The 13763-nt window shown below is 34.9% G+C and overlaps 1 long non-coding RNA gene across 5 annotated transcripts in view; it reads left to right on the top strand.

Annotated features, from left to right (window-relative positions):
- Positions 1 to 13763, top strand: part of LOC140639859 (uncharacterized) — a 415066-nt gene that overhangs the window by 215573 nt on the left and 185730 nt on the right. The window contains exon 5 of one of the 5 annotated variants that reach the window (XR_012036502.1): positions 6481 to 6622. The exons of the other annotated variants lie outside the window; for them this stretch is intronic. This is a non-coding gene — a long non-coding RNA (uncharacterized lncRNA). The remainder of the gene's footprint in view (positions 1 to 6480; positions 6623 to 13763) is intronic. 5 annotated transcript variants of the gene reach the window in all.

The raw sequence follows: 13763 nt of genomic DNA, 5'->3' as shown, positions 1-13763 counted from the left end.
CTGATTGCACTGCCTCCTATGTATCTGGGAAACTGTGAACAAACCCAAGAGCAGGCAAGAGGAGAAGGGGTAGGAATTTTCACCTGGATAATTACATTTGCTTCTCTACTAATCTTCAGATTGGCATATAGAATATCCACAAAAATCAACTAAACAGTGAATAGTACTGATATGAGAAATAATTATAATTTTCTGCTACAAGTTAAATATTAATGAAAATAAATCATAACTAAAAAGCTTTTTTTATATAATAGAAAATTAGATATAAAACATTATGGAGAGGCACCTGTGTGGCTTAATCAGTTAAACATGTAACTTCAGCTCAGGTCTTGATCTCAGGGTCCTGGGATCAAGCCCTATATTGGGTTCCATGCTCAGTGGAGCCTGCTTGACCCTCTCCTTCTGCCTCTCTCCCTGCTGATGTTCTCTCTCTCTCTCTCTCTTGAATAAGTAAATAAAATCATTTAAAAAGTATAATGGAAGAAGTCACTTATATAGTAATAACAAAAATATAAAATATCTAGAAATAAATTTTATCCCCAGTGCATAAGATCTATATGAAGAAAAACTATAAAAATATTGAATTATAGAGAAAGACAAATAAATAATGGGACATGCCATATACATTTTTGTGGGGAGGGCATACCATATTCTTGGTTGAAAGATTTTTTTCCTTTAAGCAAGTCTATCCGTATAATGTAATTCCAATAAGAGTCCAATACAATTTAAAATAGTTCTTTTTAATTTGACCTTGGACATGATGGTAACCTCTTTGGACTTTACTGCAAGATTAAAGTGATCAATGTTTCTTGAAAACATTTTGGAAATATGAATAATGGCCTTAAAATGGTCATGTATCTTAACCCAGTAATTTCACTTGGAAGATTTTGTACTAGATAAGTAATTGGGAGAGGACTATAAATCTCTATGTTTAAGAATGTGAAAGTTTTACAAAAAAACAAAATTGGCAAAAAAACAATGCTTAAGTACATTATGACGTAAACATAAAGTGAAATATTATGTAGTTATTAGTATTTAAAATACTAATTACTGAAATTAATGGGAACAAATAAATGTAAGATTACAGAAAGTATTTCCATTAAAATATACACATATACAAATATGCAAAGAACATATGAAGGTGAAGAAATTATATGGAAATGTTTCTAGTAGCTATCTCAGAGTGGTGACATTGTAAAATGTGGGTTTGAATTTCACTTGCCAGCTGTGAGATCCTGAGTTAAGTGGTGCTCTTACTTCAAGCTTAATTTCCTCATGTGCAAAATGAAGAAAATAGCAATAACGTTTCTGTGAAGGTTAAAATATTTAATATATGCAAAGCATTTAGCTTAGCATTTACCAAGTGTTCAATAAATGGTGTATATTATCAATAATATTATAGATTTCTCTCTCTCTCTCTCTATATATATATATATTTAAATATTTAATTTATTTGAGAGAGAAAGAGAGAGAATGAGTGGGGGAAGGGGCAAAGGGAGCGGGACAAGCAGTCTCTGTGCCCCTCCCCACACTCTGTGCTGATGGGGAGCCAGACTCAGGGCTTAACTTCAGGATTCTGAGATCACAATCTGAGTGAAACCAAGAGTAGGCACTTAACTGAGCCACCCAGATGCCCCTATAGATCTCTCTCTCTCTTTTTTTTTTTTTAAGATTTTATTTATTCATTCATGACAGAGAAAGAGAGAAAGAGAGAGGCAGAGACACAGGCAGAGGGAGAAGAAGCTCCATGCAGGGAGCCCAACGTGGGACTCGATCCGGGGTCTCCAGAATCATGCCCTGGGCTGAAGACAGGCGCCAAACCACTGAGCCACCCAGGGATCCCCTCTATAATTTAAAAATCTATTTTTATTATTTAAAAAATTGAGTCATATTTGACATACAGCACTGTGTGAGTTTAAGGTGCACAATGTATTCATTTGATGCATTTATATATACAATAAGATTAATAGTGTAGCATCTGTGGACACTTCTATCACCTCAATTATTTGATTTTGTGGCAAGAACATTTAAGATCTAGTCTCTTAGAAACTTTGAAGTATATAATGCAGTAATTGTTGATCATAATCACAATACTGTGTATTAAATCTTCAGAAATTACTCATTTTCTTTTTCTTTTCTTTATTTTTAAAGATTTTATTTATTTATTCATGAGAGACAGAGAGAGAGAGAGAGAGAGAGAGAGGCAGAGACACAGGCAGAGGGAGAAGCAGGCTCCATGCAGGGAGCCTGATGTGGAACTCGATTCTGGGTCTCCAGGATCAGGCCCCGGGCTGAAGGTGATGCTAAACTGCTGGGTCTCTGGGGCTATCCCCGGCTGCCTTTTTTTTTTTTTTTTTTTTTTTTTTTTTAGATGTATTTCTTCTCTTAGAAGAATGGGGCAGAGGGAGAGGGAGAGAGTCATAAGCAGCTTCTAAGCTGCATACTGCCTTCAGCATCTGTTTATGTCACATTTAGACATTGAAAATTTATTAATTTCATGATCAGAAACAGATGATGAATATTACACATTTTAAAAAGAGGACATTAAGAAAGTTGAGGCAAAATAAACACCAATTGCAAGACTTGGGAAATGAGCAGAAAACACAAAATATATACCCCATGAAGTAGTAGCCTTAGGTAGACCAATTTAAAAAAGAAATAATATCATTGAGTTTTTTTTTTTCTGTGCTATGGGTATTATGTATGTATAATTCATTTATTTCTTGATATCAATCTGTGAGGAAGTTTCTGTCCTTAATATCATTTTACAGAGGAGGAAACTAAGGTACAGAGAGTTTAATGCATCTAAGGATATAGAGCTAGTCAGCAGCAGAACTGGGCTAGGAAGCAGTTTATATCAGTCTAGCCACTATGCAGACTACTTTCTCAAGGATGAACTCTGCATGATTCATGTAAGATAAAAAGCAGATGAATTGCTGAGGATAAACACAATTCTTAATGTTGAGAGAAGAAATACATTTCTCCTGAATGGTCTCATGAAGATGACACTGCTCAATTTCATGATGAACATCCTCAAAGCCATCTTTACAGCAGATATACTGACAAGTTTCATAGGACCATGTATTATAGTGTCCCTCAATGTGAGCCTGTGGCCTTGCATTATAGCACAATTCACTAAAACCCTTTTTGTCTTACAAGAGCTCATAAGTGGAGAGTGGACTAGACTGATGGATGGACAGGCACTGACACACTGAAAAATCACTGAAATAATTCTCTTTTGTACTGAAAATTTTCAAAATAGTTTAGAAAAATCAAAGATTGGAGGCTTTTCCATAAACTTGAAAATCAAACAGGACTTTAAAGGGATAAGATATCTCATAAGACACAGGAATAAGATCACAATTAGTGTCTACTATTCTGCCACAAATTCTGAAAAAGATTCAAAATGAAAGATGTTGACTGAAATAACTTATAAGAAATTGCATGTATTTGTGAAATTAGAAATGGCCTTGTTGGTTTGTAGTTGTAAAAAGGATAGTCATTAATTTGGGGGTAGCATATTGAATAATTGAATAGTAAATTGTCATACATAGAGATTAGGTCTTTGTCACATGTCACTCTCTAGAAGCAGACTTTGAGATGGAATTTGGGTGCAAGATGTGAAAGGAATGGGGATGTAGAAGTAAGTCCATATTGGGACAAAATGCCCTGAAATTTGTATACACACCTTGCTCATCTTCTGGGTGCAAACTGCCCTGGGAAGGATATGATCTGGGAAGAAGCCTCTCTCCTCAGCTCAGGCTGATTCTGAGGGAGCTGGCACTTGGTGCTGTCCACTGTCTGCATTTCCCATAACTGGGCATCAAGTTTTCCCTTTAAGGAGGATCTGAATAATACGTTTCCATTCACATACACATATGATAAAGATGCCTCTTGAATATTTAAACAGATAATGGAGCATTAGATTTTTGCACAAGTTTTGAATCTGAGGTAGGAGGTGACCTTGAGAAATTTGGGCCTTTATTATTCCTGCTTTATAATTATAGCTAATAATCTATTTCTTTAATCTCTTAACATGTATTCAAACTGAATGAAGAATCCTGCTTATTGTAGCTACCTAGAATTATGTGTATGATTTCTAGTGTGATTAGCAGATGTCTCAGTCTGCTTGGGCTGCCATAACAAAATGCCATAGATTGAGTGGCTTAAACCATGTAAATTTATTTCTTACATTTCTGAAGGGTACGAAGTCCAAGATCAAGGTTTTGGTGAGGTAGTCTCCATTCTGAGACTTCTCTTGTCTTGCATGTAGCCACCTTATCTGACTGTGTGCTTACATTGCCTTTCTCAAAGTGTATGCATGAGAGATAGGGTGAACGAGCAAGCTCCCTTCCTCTTTTATAAGGCTACTAGTCCTATTGAATTAGGACTCTACTCGTATGACCTCATTTAATCTTAATCACCTCCTAAAGATCCTATATCCAAATACACTCACAGTGGAAGTTAGGGTTCCAAAATATGAATGTAGGAGAGACACAATTCAGTCCATAACAGTTGGTAGGCATTGGAAGAACAATGGTAGAACAATGATAAGCAAACTTCTAAAGGATTATAAAAAAACCCCCAAAGAATAGTATGTGACAGGCATTGTATATAGCTCACATAGCCTAAAATATTTACTGTCTGATTCTTTACAGAAAGTTTGCCAATCCCTTGCCTAGGATCATGACCAGACTAACTTTTAGATAAATTTTCTGGACCCAGTTTCTGCAGCTTAAAAAAATGAGAACTAGATTATTTTTATTGCATTCCTTAGAAGGAAGGGATTAGTCTGTATATCAGTTGAACAGGAAATATTTTCTAATTGGACAATCAAATTGAGAGTTCTACCCAGGTGAGGCCTTTTGAATTGGTTTTATGGTCACCTTTTGTTCTCTCTGCCCTGGAAAATGATGCCACATACACTCAATCAACAGCGTGATGGAGATAACTTGAAAGGGCTGGTTAGGGTGAGTACCCAAACCAAGTTAGATTCCTAGGATATTGGTAATAATGAGTAACAGGAATGCCAATGAATGATGGAAGTTTAGATGATATTAGAATAGAGAGACTAGATGGTGTCTAGTTAGGTGACCACAAGAAAAGAAGGAGGCCATGTGATGAGAAAAGTTTGATTGTGCTGTAGCTGACAACTATAGAAACCCAGATATTTCTTAGTGCTTTGGGATGAACTGTGTTGGTGAAATTTTACTTTGTTCCTGCAAGTCAGTCAAAGATTACTGGAAGATTATATGTCACTCACATTCAAAAGGCTTTACTCTGTGGCCTCAAATGGTCAGTGCTATGCCAGACTTTAGGATGTCCAGTCTCTAACATCTTGCTATCCTAGAAGTAATGAGTAAATATATGAGATAATTGGGACTCTCTAATAAAGAAAAAGAGTCCCAATCCAAATGATAGGATAAGATAATTTATGAATGGTGGTATAATTGTAGGCTGGGCCATGAAATCAAGAATAAAGGGTGCCTGGGTGGCTCAATTGGTTAAGCGTCCGCCTTTGGCTCAGGTCATGTCCCAGGGTCCTGGGACTGAGTCCTGCATCAGGCTCCCTGCTTGGCAGGGAGTCTCTTCTCCCTCTACCCTTCCCCCTGTTCATGTTCTCTCTCTCTCTCTCAAATCAATCAATCAATCAATCTTTAAAAAAAAGAAATCAAGATGAGTTCATCTATAAATTTAAAGCATACTCAACAAAGGCATAATTTCAGATCTTGTTTGTTTAAAATACATCTCTTTAAAAAATTTCAATTATAATTCCTAGTTCTCTTTAGGCTATTAAAGGAACCAGGAATTTGAGACCATGACTACAACTTAGCTGAACAAAAACTTCAATCCTGTAAAAATATAATTTTCTTCATGGTAGAATGGCAGGGTTACAGCTCTGAGTTTCATACCAGTTTCACTGAACTTCAACTTATATAAGCAGAAAGAATCCTGCTGAAATCCCTGTTGCCTGACAACCCCATAAGTACATGCTGAGTGTTGACTGTTACTTTAGAGAGAACTCCTTGCTTGATCATTTGGTTCAGTGACCTGTGTTATAATTTTTTCTCTTCTCATGCCTTATTACCCATTTAAAATACTTTCATTAGAACAGAGAACTGTGTACATTTTGTTCTTGGGTTTTTACTCAGCAAGACTCACTATTTTCTCCTAGAGAAAATTTCACATAAAGGAAAATGAAAACAAGCACGATAAGTTTTATTTATAAACTGGTATTTTTTACCAATTGAATTGCAAGGGCATTCACACAAAACTTACACATTTACACATTAACTACGTGAAAGTTAAGGGGCCAGAAAAGAAGCTAGCATGAACTATCAACGTAGGGGGAAATGTACTGAATATTAAAGGTCATCCAGCTGCCTGAAGAGTTGTATAGAAAAGGTCAGCTCCTCTAAGAAGCAGAATATAGAGGGTACTTCCAGTTGTCTAGATGTTTCACCTTTATATCCTTTACAGGATGGCAGACAGTAGACAAGATTAAAGTAAAAGACAAAATATATCTTGAGTATTTTGTCAGAAGAACAGACTTATCCCTGCTTGTTGAACATAATAGGACTGGAAAGAGCTTTTATAACTGGGCTCTGGTCAACCATGGCAGGTAAGAAAGATTTGGTGCTCGTGGTTGATGCTGAATCATGCATCATCAGTTGTTTTCTTACAATGAAAGGAAATGGCAGTTTATGAATTCTAAAACAAAATCACAGGGGATTAAGGAAGAAATGTCTGGCCAGGGGCTTTGGTTCTTAAAAAATTAAAATGTAATTTAAAAATATTGTTATCTTGTGTTGGCTCAGATAATTTTTAAAAATTTTTTCCTCTTTTTATATAAGCAATTCTCGATTGTCCATGATATTGGGGTCAAGGAAAACTTGGGAAACAAATCCAAAGATGGGAGTGTTTCAGTCCTTACTAGGCCTCATTAATCCTGCTTGTCTAGCATTAGCCTCTGAACCTCACCTGGTAACAGTTGTGTTTCATTTCTTTTTTACTTCTTTGTTCATTTCCTGTTAAAGATTATGGTGGATAATAAAATAGCCAGAAGAATAGGGACAGAGGGCCTGTATGATTATCAACTAAATGGGTAAATAGCCCTTGCCATTGAGAATTTACTATGCTTTTTAAATACTGACTATTCATTTTTTAAGTCACAATCCAGTTTTAGAAACTAACTCAATCTTTATTTTCTCTAGCAAGTTTGTACTTGAACAATGTAAACTCTTATCCAAGGAGAGGCTATATTTTTAAATCACACAATACATTTCATGAAAGTACAGATTAACTTTAACTTTAGAAAAGGGAAAAAACTAGTGCCATTTCCACCTTCTTTCAGTGGGGAAATATTTATTGAGGTGTCTTCTAAAAGAGTAAATGATGTTTCAATGTCTATCAACATGCAGAAGAGAATTTGCCATACCCTGCATGGATGTTGTATGTGTTTTTATGCATTTAACAATAAAAAAGGGAAAGACTCTCCCACCCTCACTCTGAAAAATTGCAGAACTGATGCACAAATTCAATAAAGTTGCAGGATGCAAAATCAATGTATGGAGATCTGTTGCATTTGTAATATAACTTGAAGTCTAGAATAAGATATCTAGGAATAAACCTAACCAAAGAGGTAAAAGCTCTATACTCTGAAAACTATAAAACACTGATGAAAGAAATTGAAGATGACATAAACAAATGGAAAAACGTTCCATGCTCATGGATTGGGAGAACAAATATTGTTTTTGTTTTTCTTTTTAATTTAAATTCAAGTTAGTTAATGTATAGCATATTACTGGTATCAGGAGTAGAATGTAATGGTTCCTCACTTACCTTTAACACCCAGTGCTTATCCCACCAAGTGCCCTCCTTAATGCCCATCACCCATTAAGCCCATCCCCCTACCCACCTCCCCTCCAGCAACCTTCAGTTTGTTCTCTACTGTTAAGAGTCTGTTATGATTTACTTCCTTCTCTGTTTTCATTTTTCCTTCCCTACCCCTATGTTCATTTGTTTTGTTTCTGAAATTCCACATATAAGTGAAATCACATGGTATTTGTGTTTCTCTGACTGACTTATTGCGCTTGGCATAATACTTTCTAGCTCCATCCACATGGCAAAGGGCAAGAACTCATCCTATTTTATGGCTGCATAATATTCCACTGTGTGTAAATATATATTTAAATATATATAATATATTAATATTGAAATAAATTATATATATTATAAATATATAATATATATATTTAATGACCTCTTCTTTATCCATTCATCATCCATTGGTGGACATTTGGGCTCTTATTGCTGTTGGTATTCTGATAGGGATTGCTTTAAATGTATAGATTTATTTAGGTAGAATAGACACTTTGTTCTTCCCATGAAAAGACACTTTTCCAAAGAAGACATACAGATGGCTAACAGACACTTGGAAAGATGCTCAGCATCATTGATAATTAGGGAAATGCAAATCACAACCACAAGGAATCAATCTCATTTACAACTGCATCAAAAACAATAATAATACCAAAAGCATTTTTCACAGAGTTAGAGCAAACAATCCTAAAATTTGTATGGAACCACAAAAGACCCTGTATAGCCTTAATAACCCTGAAAAGCAATTTTGAAAGGAAAGCAAAGCTGGAGGCACCACAATTCTAGACTTCAAGTTATATTACAAAGCTGTAGTGATCAAGACAGTATGGTACTGGCACAAACACAGACACTTAGATCAATGGGATAGAATAGAAAACCCAGAAGTGGACCTACAACTATATGGGCAACCAATTTTCCACAAAGCAGGAAAAAATATTCAATGGAAAAAAGACAATCTCTTCAACAAATGGTGTTGGGAAAACTGGACCACTTTCTTATACTATACACAAAAATAAATTCAAAATGGATGAAATACCTAAATGTGAGACAGGAAACATAAAAATCGTAGAGAAGAACACAGACAGTAACCTTTTTGACATTGGTTGTAGCAACTTCTTCCTAGATACACTTCCTGAGGCAAGGGAAACAAGAGTAAAAATAAACTATTGGGACTTTGTCAAGATAAAAAGCTTCTGCACAGTGAAAGAAATAATCAACAAAATTGAAGGGCAACCTATGGAATGAGAGAAGATATTTGCAAGTGACAGATCTGATAAAGGATCAGTATCCAAATAGTTGTCAAACTCAACAACCAAAAAGCAATCCAGTTAAAAAATGAGCAAAAGACAGGAATAGATATTTTTCCAAAGAAGATATACAGATGGCTAATAGACATGTGAAAATGCTCATTATCACTCATCATCAGGGAAATATGAATATAAACTACAATGAGATATCAGGTCTCACCTGTCAGAATGGCTAAAATTAACCACACAGGAAACAAAAGATGTCAACAAGGATGTAGAGAAGGGAGAACCCTCTTATACTGTTGGTGGTAATGCAAACTGGTGCAGCCACTCTGGACCGCAGTATGGGGGTTCCTCAGAAAGTTAAAAGTAGAAAATACCCTTAGATCCAGCAATTTGTACTATTAGGTATTCACCCAAAGAATGCAAAAATACCAATTCAAAGGGATACATGCACCCTGATGTTTATAACAGTGTTATCAACAATAGCCAAATTATGGAAAGGGCCCAAATGTCCATCAACAGATGAATATATAATGAAAATATAATATATATATAATATATAAATGTTATTCAGCCATCAAAAAGAATGAAATCTTGCCATTTTCAATTATGTGGATGGAGCTAGAGAGTATTATGCTAAGATAAATAAGTTGGTTAGAGAAAAACAATACCATGTGATTTCACTTATATGTGGAATTTAAGAAACAAGTGTGCAAAGGTAAAAGAAAAGAGAGAGGCAAACCAAGAGACAGTCTCTTAACTATAGAGAACAATCTGATGATTACCAGAAGGCAGGGATGAATGAGGGGATGGGTTAAATAGGTAATGGGGATTAAAGAGTCCACTCATTGTGATGAGCACTAGGTGTTGTATGGAAGTATTGTATCACTACTTTGTATACCTGAAATGAATATTGAACTATATGTTAACTAACTTGAATTTTTAAAAAATACTTAATTTATTCATGAGAGACACAGAGAGAGGCAGAGACATAGGCAGAGAGAGAAGCTGGCTCCTCACAGGGAGCCTGATGTGGGACTCAATCCCAAGATCCTGGGATCACAACCTGAGCCAAAGGCAAATGTTCAACCACTGAGAGACCCAGGTGCCCAACTAACTTGAATTTAAACAAAAATTAAAAAAATAAAGGGAAATTAGCACAGTAAAAAGAAAAATTTGCTGCTATGGTTGAAGGAAATACTAAAAAAGGAAACTGATTATTATGTCTAAATCTCTGTGGAATTTAAACAGATAGCTGAACTATAAAATGATTAAAATGAAGTATTCTGGGAGCACTGGTTAAGAAATATTAATTGTTAATAAGGATTAGTATTTATTATTAGTATTATATTTAGAGTAGTTAGTTCTAGAGTCTTCAGCATGACATTTAAAGTCCTACAATATATCAGACTCATCTTTCAGACCATGTGCAAATGTCTGCTGCTACCTCCATATGAGTTTTGTTAACTTCAGTTGAAATTCTGCTGGATATGACTTCTAGGATTCCTGGTATGTAATATACAGAATAGGGCACCAATGGAATGATTTTGTCTTCTTGATCAAGCTGATTTGAAACTCTTTGTTGGATGAAAAGTTGCTCTGGATGAACTCCTATGTTTGTAGCTGTTTCTACCTTTTTTGGTAAAATTGTAATCATGAGTTCTGGGTCATTTTGAGCTGATGTCTCTAAGATTTGGGTGTACTAAACTAGACTTAAGTGTACTAAACTGGACTTCTACTTTCTGATGAAATAGTTAATGCCAACTAGTCTGTTTACATTAGACAGTCCATAAAGAATGTGTTGTTATCCTGCAAAAGACATACTTGCCCTAACATCAAAAATATTTTCTCCCCTAACTGTGGCTATCAAAATTTTGTAATAAAGATAAAAAGTAGAGGTGAATAAATATAGCTTCTCAGATCTTTAAGCCTGAGTGATATCTACTGAGCCTACTCCTCCATTTCAAGAAGTTGAGGAGGGAAATTCAATTGCAACAAACTGATAGCAATACTCCCTCAACAATTATAATCCTTGGCACTTGCTACTCAAAGATCAAGGACATTTCAATTGGCATCATTGTAGTTTGTAAATTAAAGAGGAAGTAATTCAGGAATTTCTCCCCTGGATTTTTATTTTTCTTTTAAAAACCACATACATGGGCAGCCCGGGTGGCTTGGCGGTTTAGGGCAGCCTTCAGTCCAGGGTGTGATCCTGGAGACTGGGGATCGAGTCCCATGTCAGGCTCCCTGCATGGAGCCTGCTTCTCCCTCTGCCCATGTCTCTGCCTCTCTCTCATGAATAAATAAATAAAATCTTAAAAAAAACCCCAAAAACCACATACAAAATAGAAAGACTAGTATAATGAACTTCCAGGTACATCTCATCCAATTAAAACAATATTAAACCCATGGGTGAGTTTCTTTCACCCATTCTGGGTTATTTTAAAACAAATTTCAGACATAAATTAATTTCATTTTTTAAGTATTGCAGTATGTATATCTAAAAACCCATTCCTATTTTATATTAAAGGGTTATTACTTATTACAGGTTATTAGTTCTTTAAAAAAAATCCAAGAAAGTGTTTAACATTAGCATGTTTTTATTTCTCTTGGGTAAATACACATTAGTGGGATTCCTGAGTTTTATGGTTAATGTGTATGTGTAACTAAGAACCTGCCAAATCTTTTCCAAGTGGAAGTACCATTTTGCATCTTTATCAGCAATGAAGAGTTCTGTTTTCTTCATATCTAGGTCAATTTGTTATTAGTGTACAGAAATGCAACATATTTTTATATATTGATTTCATACCCTAAAAATTTACTAAATTTATTAGTTCCAACACTTTCTTGATGGTGGTTAGGGTTTTCTATATATAACATCATGTCATCTTCAAATAGTGACAATTTTACTTCTTCCTTTTCAATTTGGATGCCTTTTCTTTTTCTTGTTTAATTACTCTGGCTAGGGCTTCCAATATTATGTTAAATAGAAGTGGGGAGAGTGGGCACTCCTGTCTTATCTTTTCTCTTGTTCCTGATCTTAGAGGAAAAGATTTCACCTTTTACCATTAAGATGTTAGCTGTAGGCTTGTCATATATAGCCTTTGTTGTGTTGTGGTATAGTCCCTTTGTACTCACTTTATTGAGAGTTTTTTTTTTTTATTATAAGTGAATGTTGAATTTTGTCACATGCTTTCCCTACATCTATTGAGATACTCATATGATTTTTATCCTTCATTTTGTTAATGTAGTGTATCATATTGATTGATTTTCAGATGTTGAACTGTTCTTGCATCCTTGGAATAAATCTCTCTTGATCATGGTGTATGATTCTTTTAATGTATTATTAAATTGAGTTTGTTATTATTTTGTTAAATATTTTTGCTTATGTTTATTAGGGATATTGACCTGAAAATTTCTTTTCTTGTCCGGTTTTGGTATCAGGGTTATGCTGGCCTCATAAAATGAGTTTAGAAGTATTCCCTCCGCTGCTGTTTCTTCTTCTTCTTCTTCTTCTTCTTCTTCTTCTTCTTCTTCTTCTTCTTCTTCTTCTCCTTCTCCTTCTCCTTCTCCTTCTCCTTCTCCCTCTCCCTCTCCCTCTCCCTCTCCCTCTCCCTCTCCCTCTCCCTCTCCCTCTCCTTCTCCTTCTCCTTCTCCTTCTCCTTCTCCTTCTTCTTCTTCTTCTTCTTCTTCTTCTAAAGAGTTTGAGGATTATTGTTATTTTTTCTTTGACCATTTGATAGAACTCATCAGTGAATCTATATTGTCCTGGACTTTTGTTTGTTGGGAGTTTTTTTAAATTATGGATTTAATCTTCTTACTAGTATTCACTCTGCTCAGATGTTCTATTTCTTCATGTTATACTCCTGGTGGGTTGTATGTTTCTAGGAATTTATCCATTTCTTCTAGGTTGTCAATTTTGTTGGCATATAATTGTTTTAGGAATATTTCTTGTGCTGAAATATACTTTTTCTGATATGATATAACACTGTCAATGTTTTCCTGATATACCTTTTTCATACTTTTGCCTTAAATTTTCCATGTTTAACTTCTCTATATTTAAAGTACATTTCTTGTAACCAACCTACAGTGGGCTTCTTCTATTTTAATTTAACCCAGGAATCTTTACATTTTGATTAGAGCATTTAGATCATTTAAAATTAATGTAATTATTAATATAATGGGTATATATCTACCAATTTGTGATTTTTTTTATTCGTCCCATCTGGTTTTTGTTAATTTCCCCCTTTTATAGCCTAATTTGCCCTGAATATTTTAAATTATTCTATTTTCCTCTACCATCATCTTATAGTTATGCCTCTTTATTTTTCTTGTAGGAGTTGATCTAGGGTATATAATGTATATCTTTATCTTAGCACCATCAACCTTCAAATGTTATTCCCCTAATATAAAGAGCCTCATAGAGGAATATTTCCATTTACTGCCTGCTATTGTTGTCTTTTAAGGTGACTAAAAATGAGAAATATGAAGAAGTTGCCCATATACTAACCATTTTAGATTCTTTTTATTTCTTTTTGTAGGTTAAATTTTCTAAATAGCATTCTTCTCCTTTAACCTCAGGAATTTTGTTGACATTACTTGAAGTGCCATGTCTGCTGGCAATAAAGCCCA

This window comes from Canis lupus, chromosome 9, assembly GCF_048164855.1.
Source record: "Canis lupus baileyi chromosome 9, mCanLup2.hap1, whole genome shotgun sequence".
Classification (NCBI taxonomy): Eukaryota; Metazoa; Chordata; class Mammalia; order Carnivora; family Canidae; genus Canis; species Canis lupus.
The sequence above is the reverse complement of the archived record's forward strand: the minus strand, read 5'-3'. Positions and strand labels throughout refer to the sequence as shown.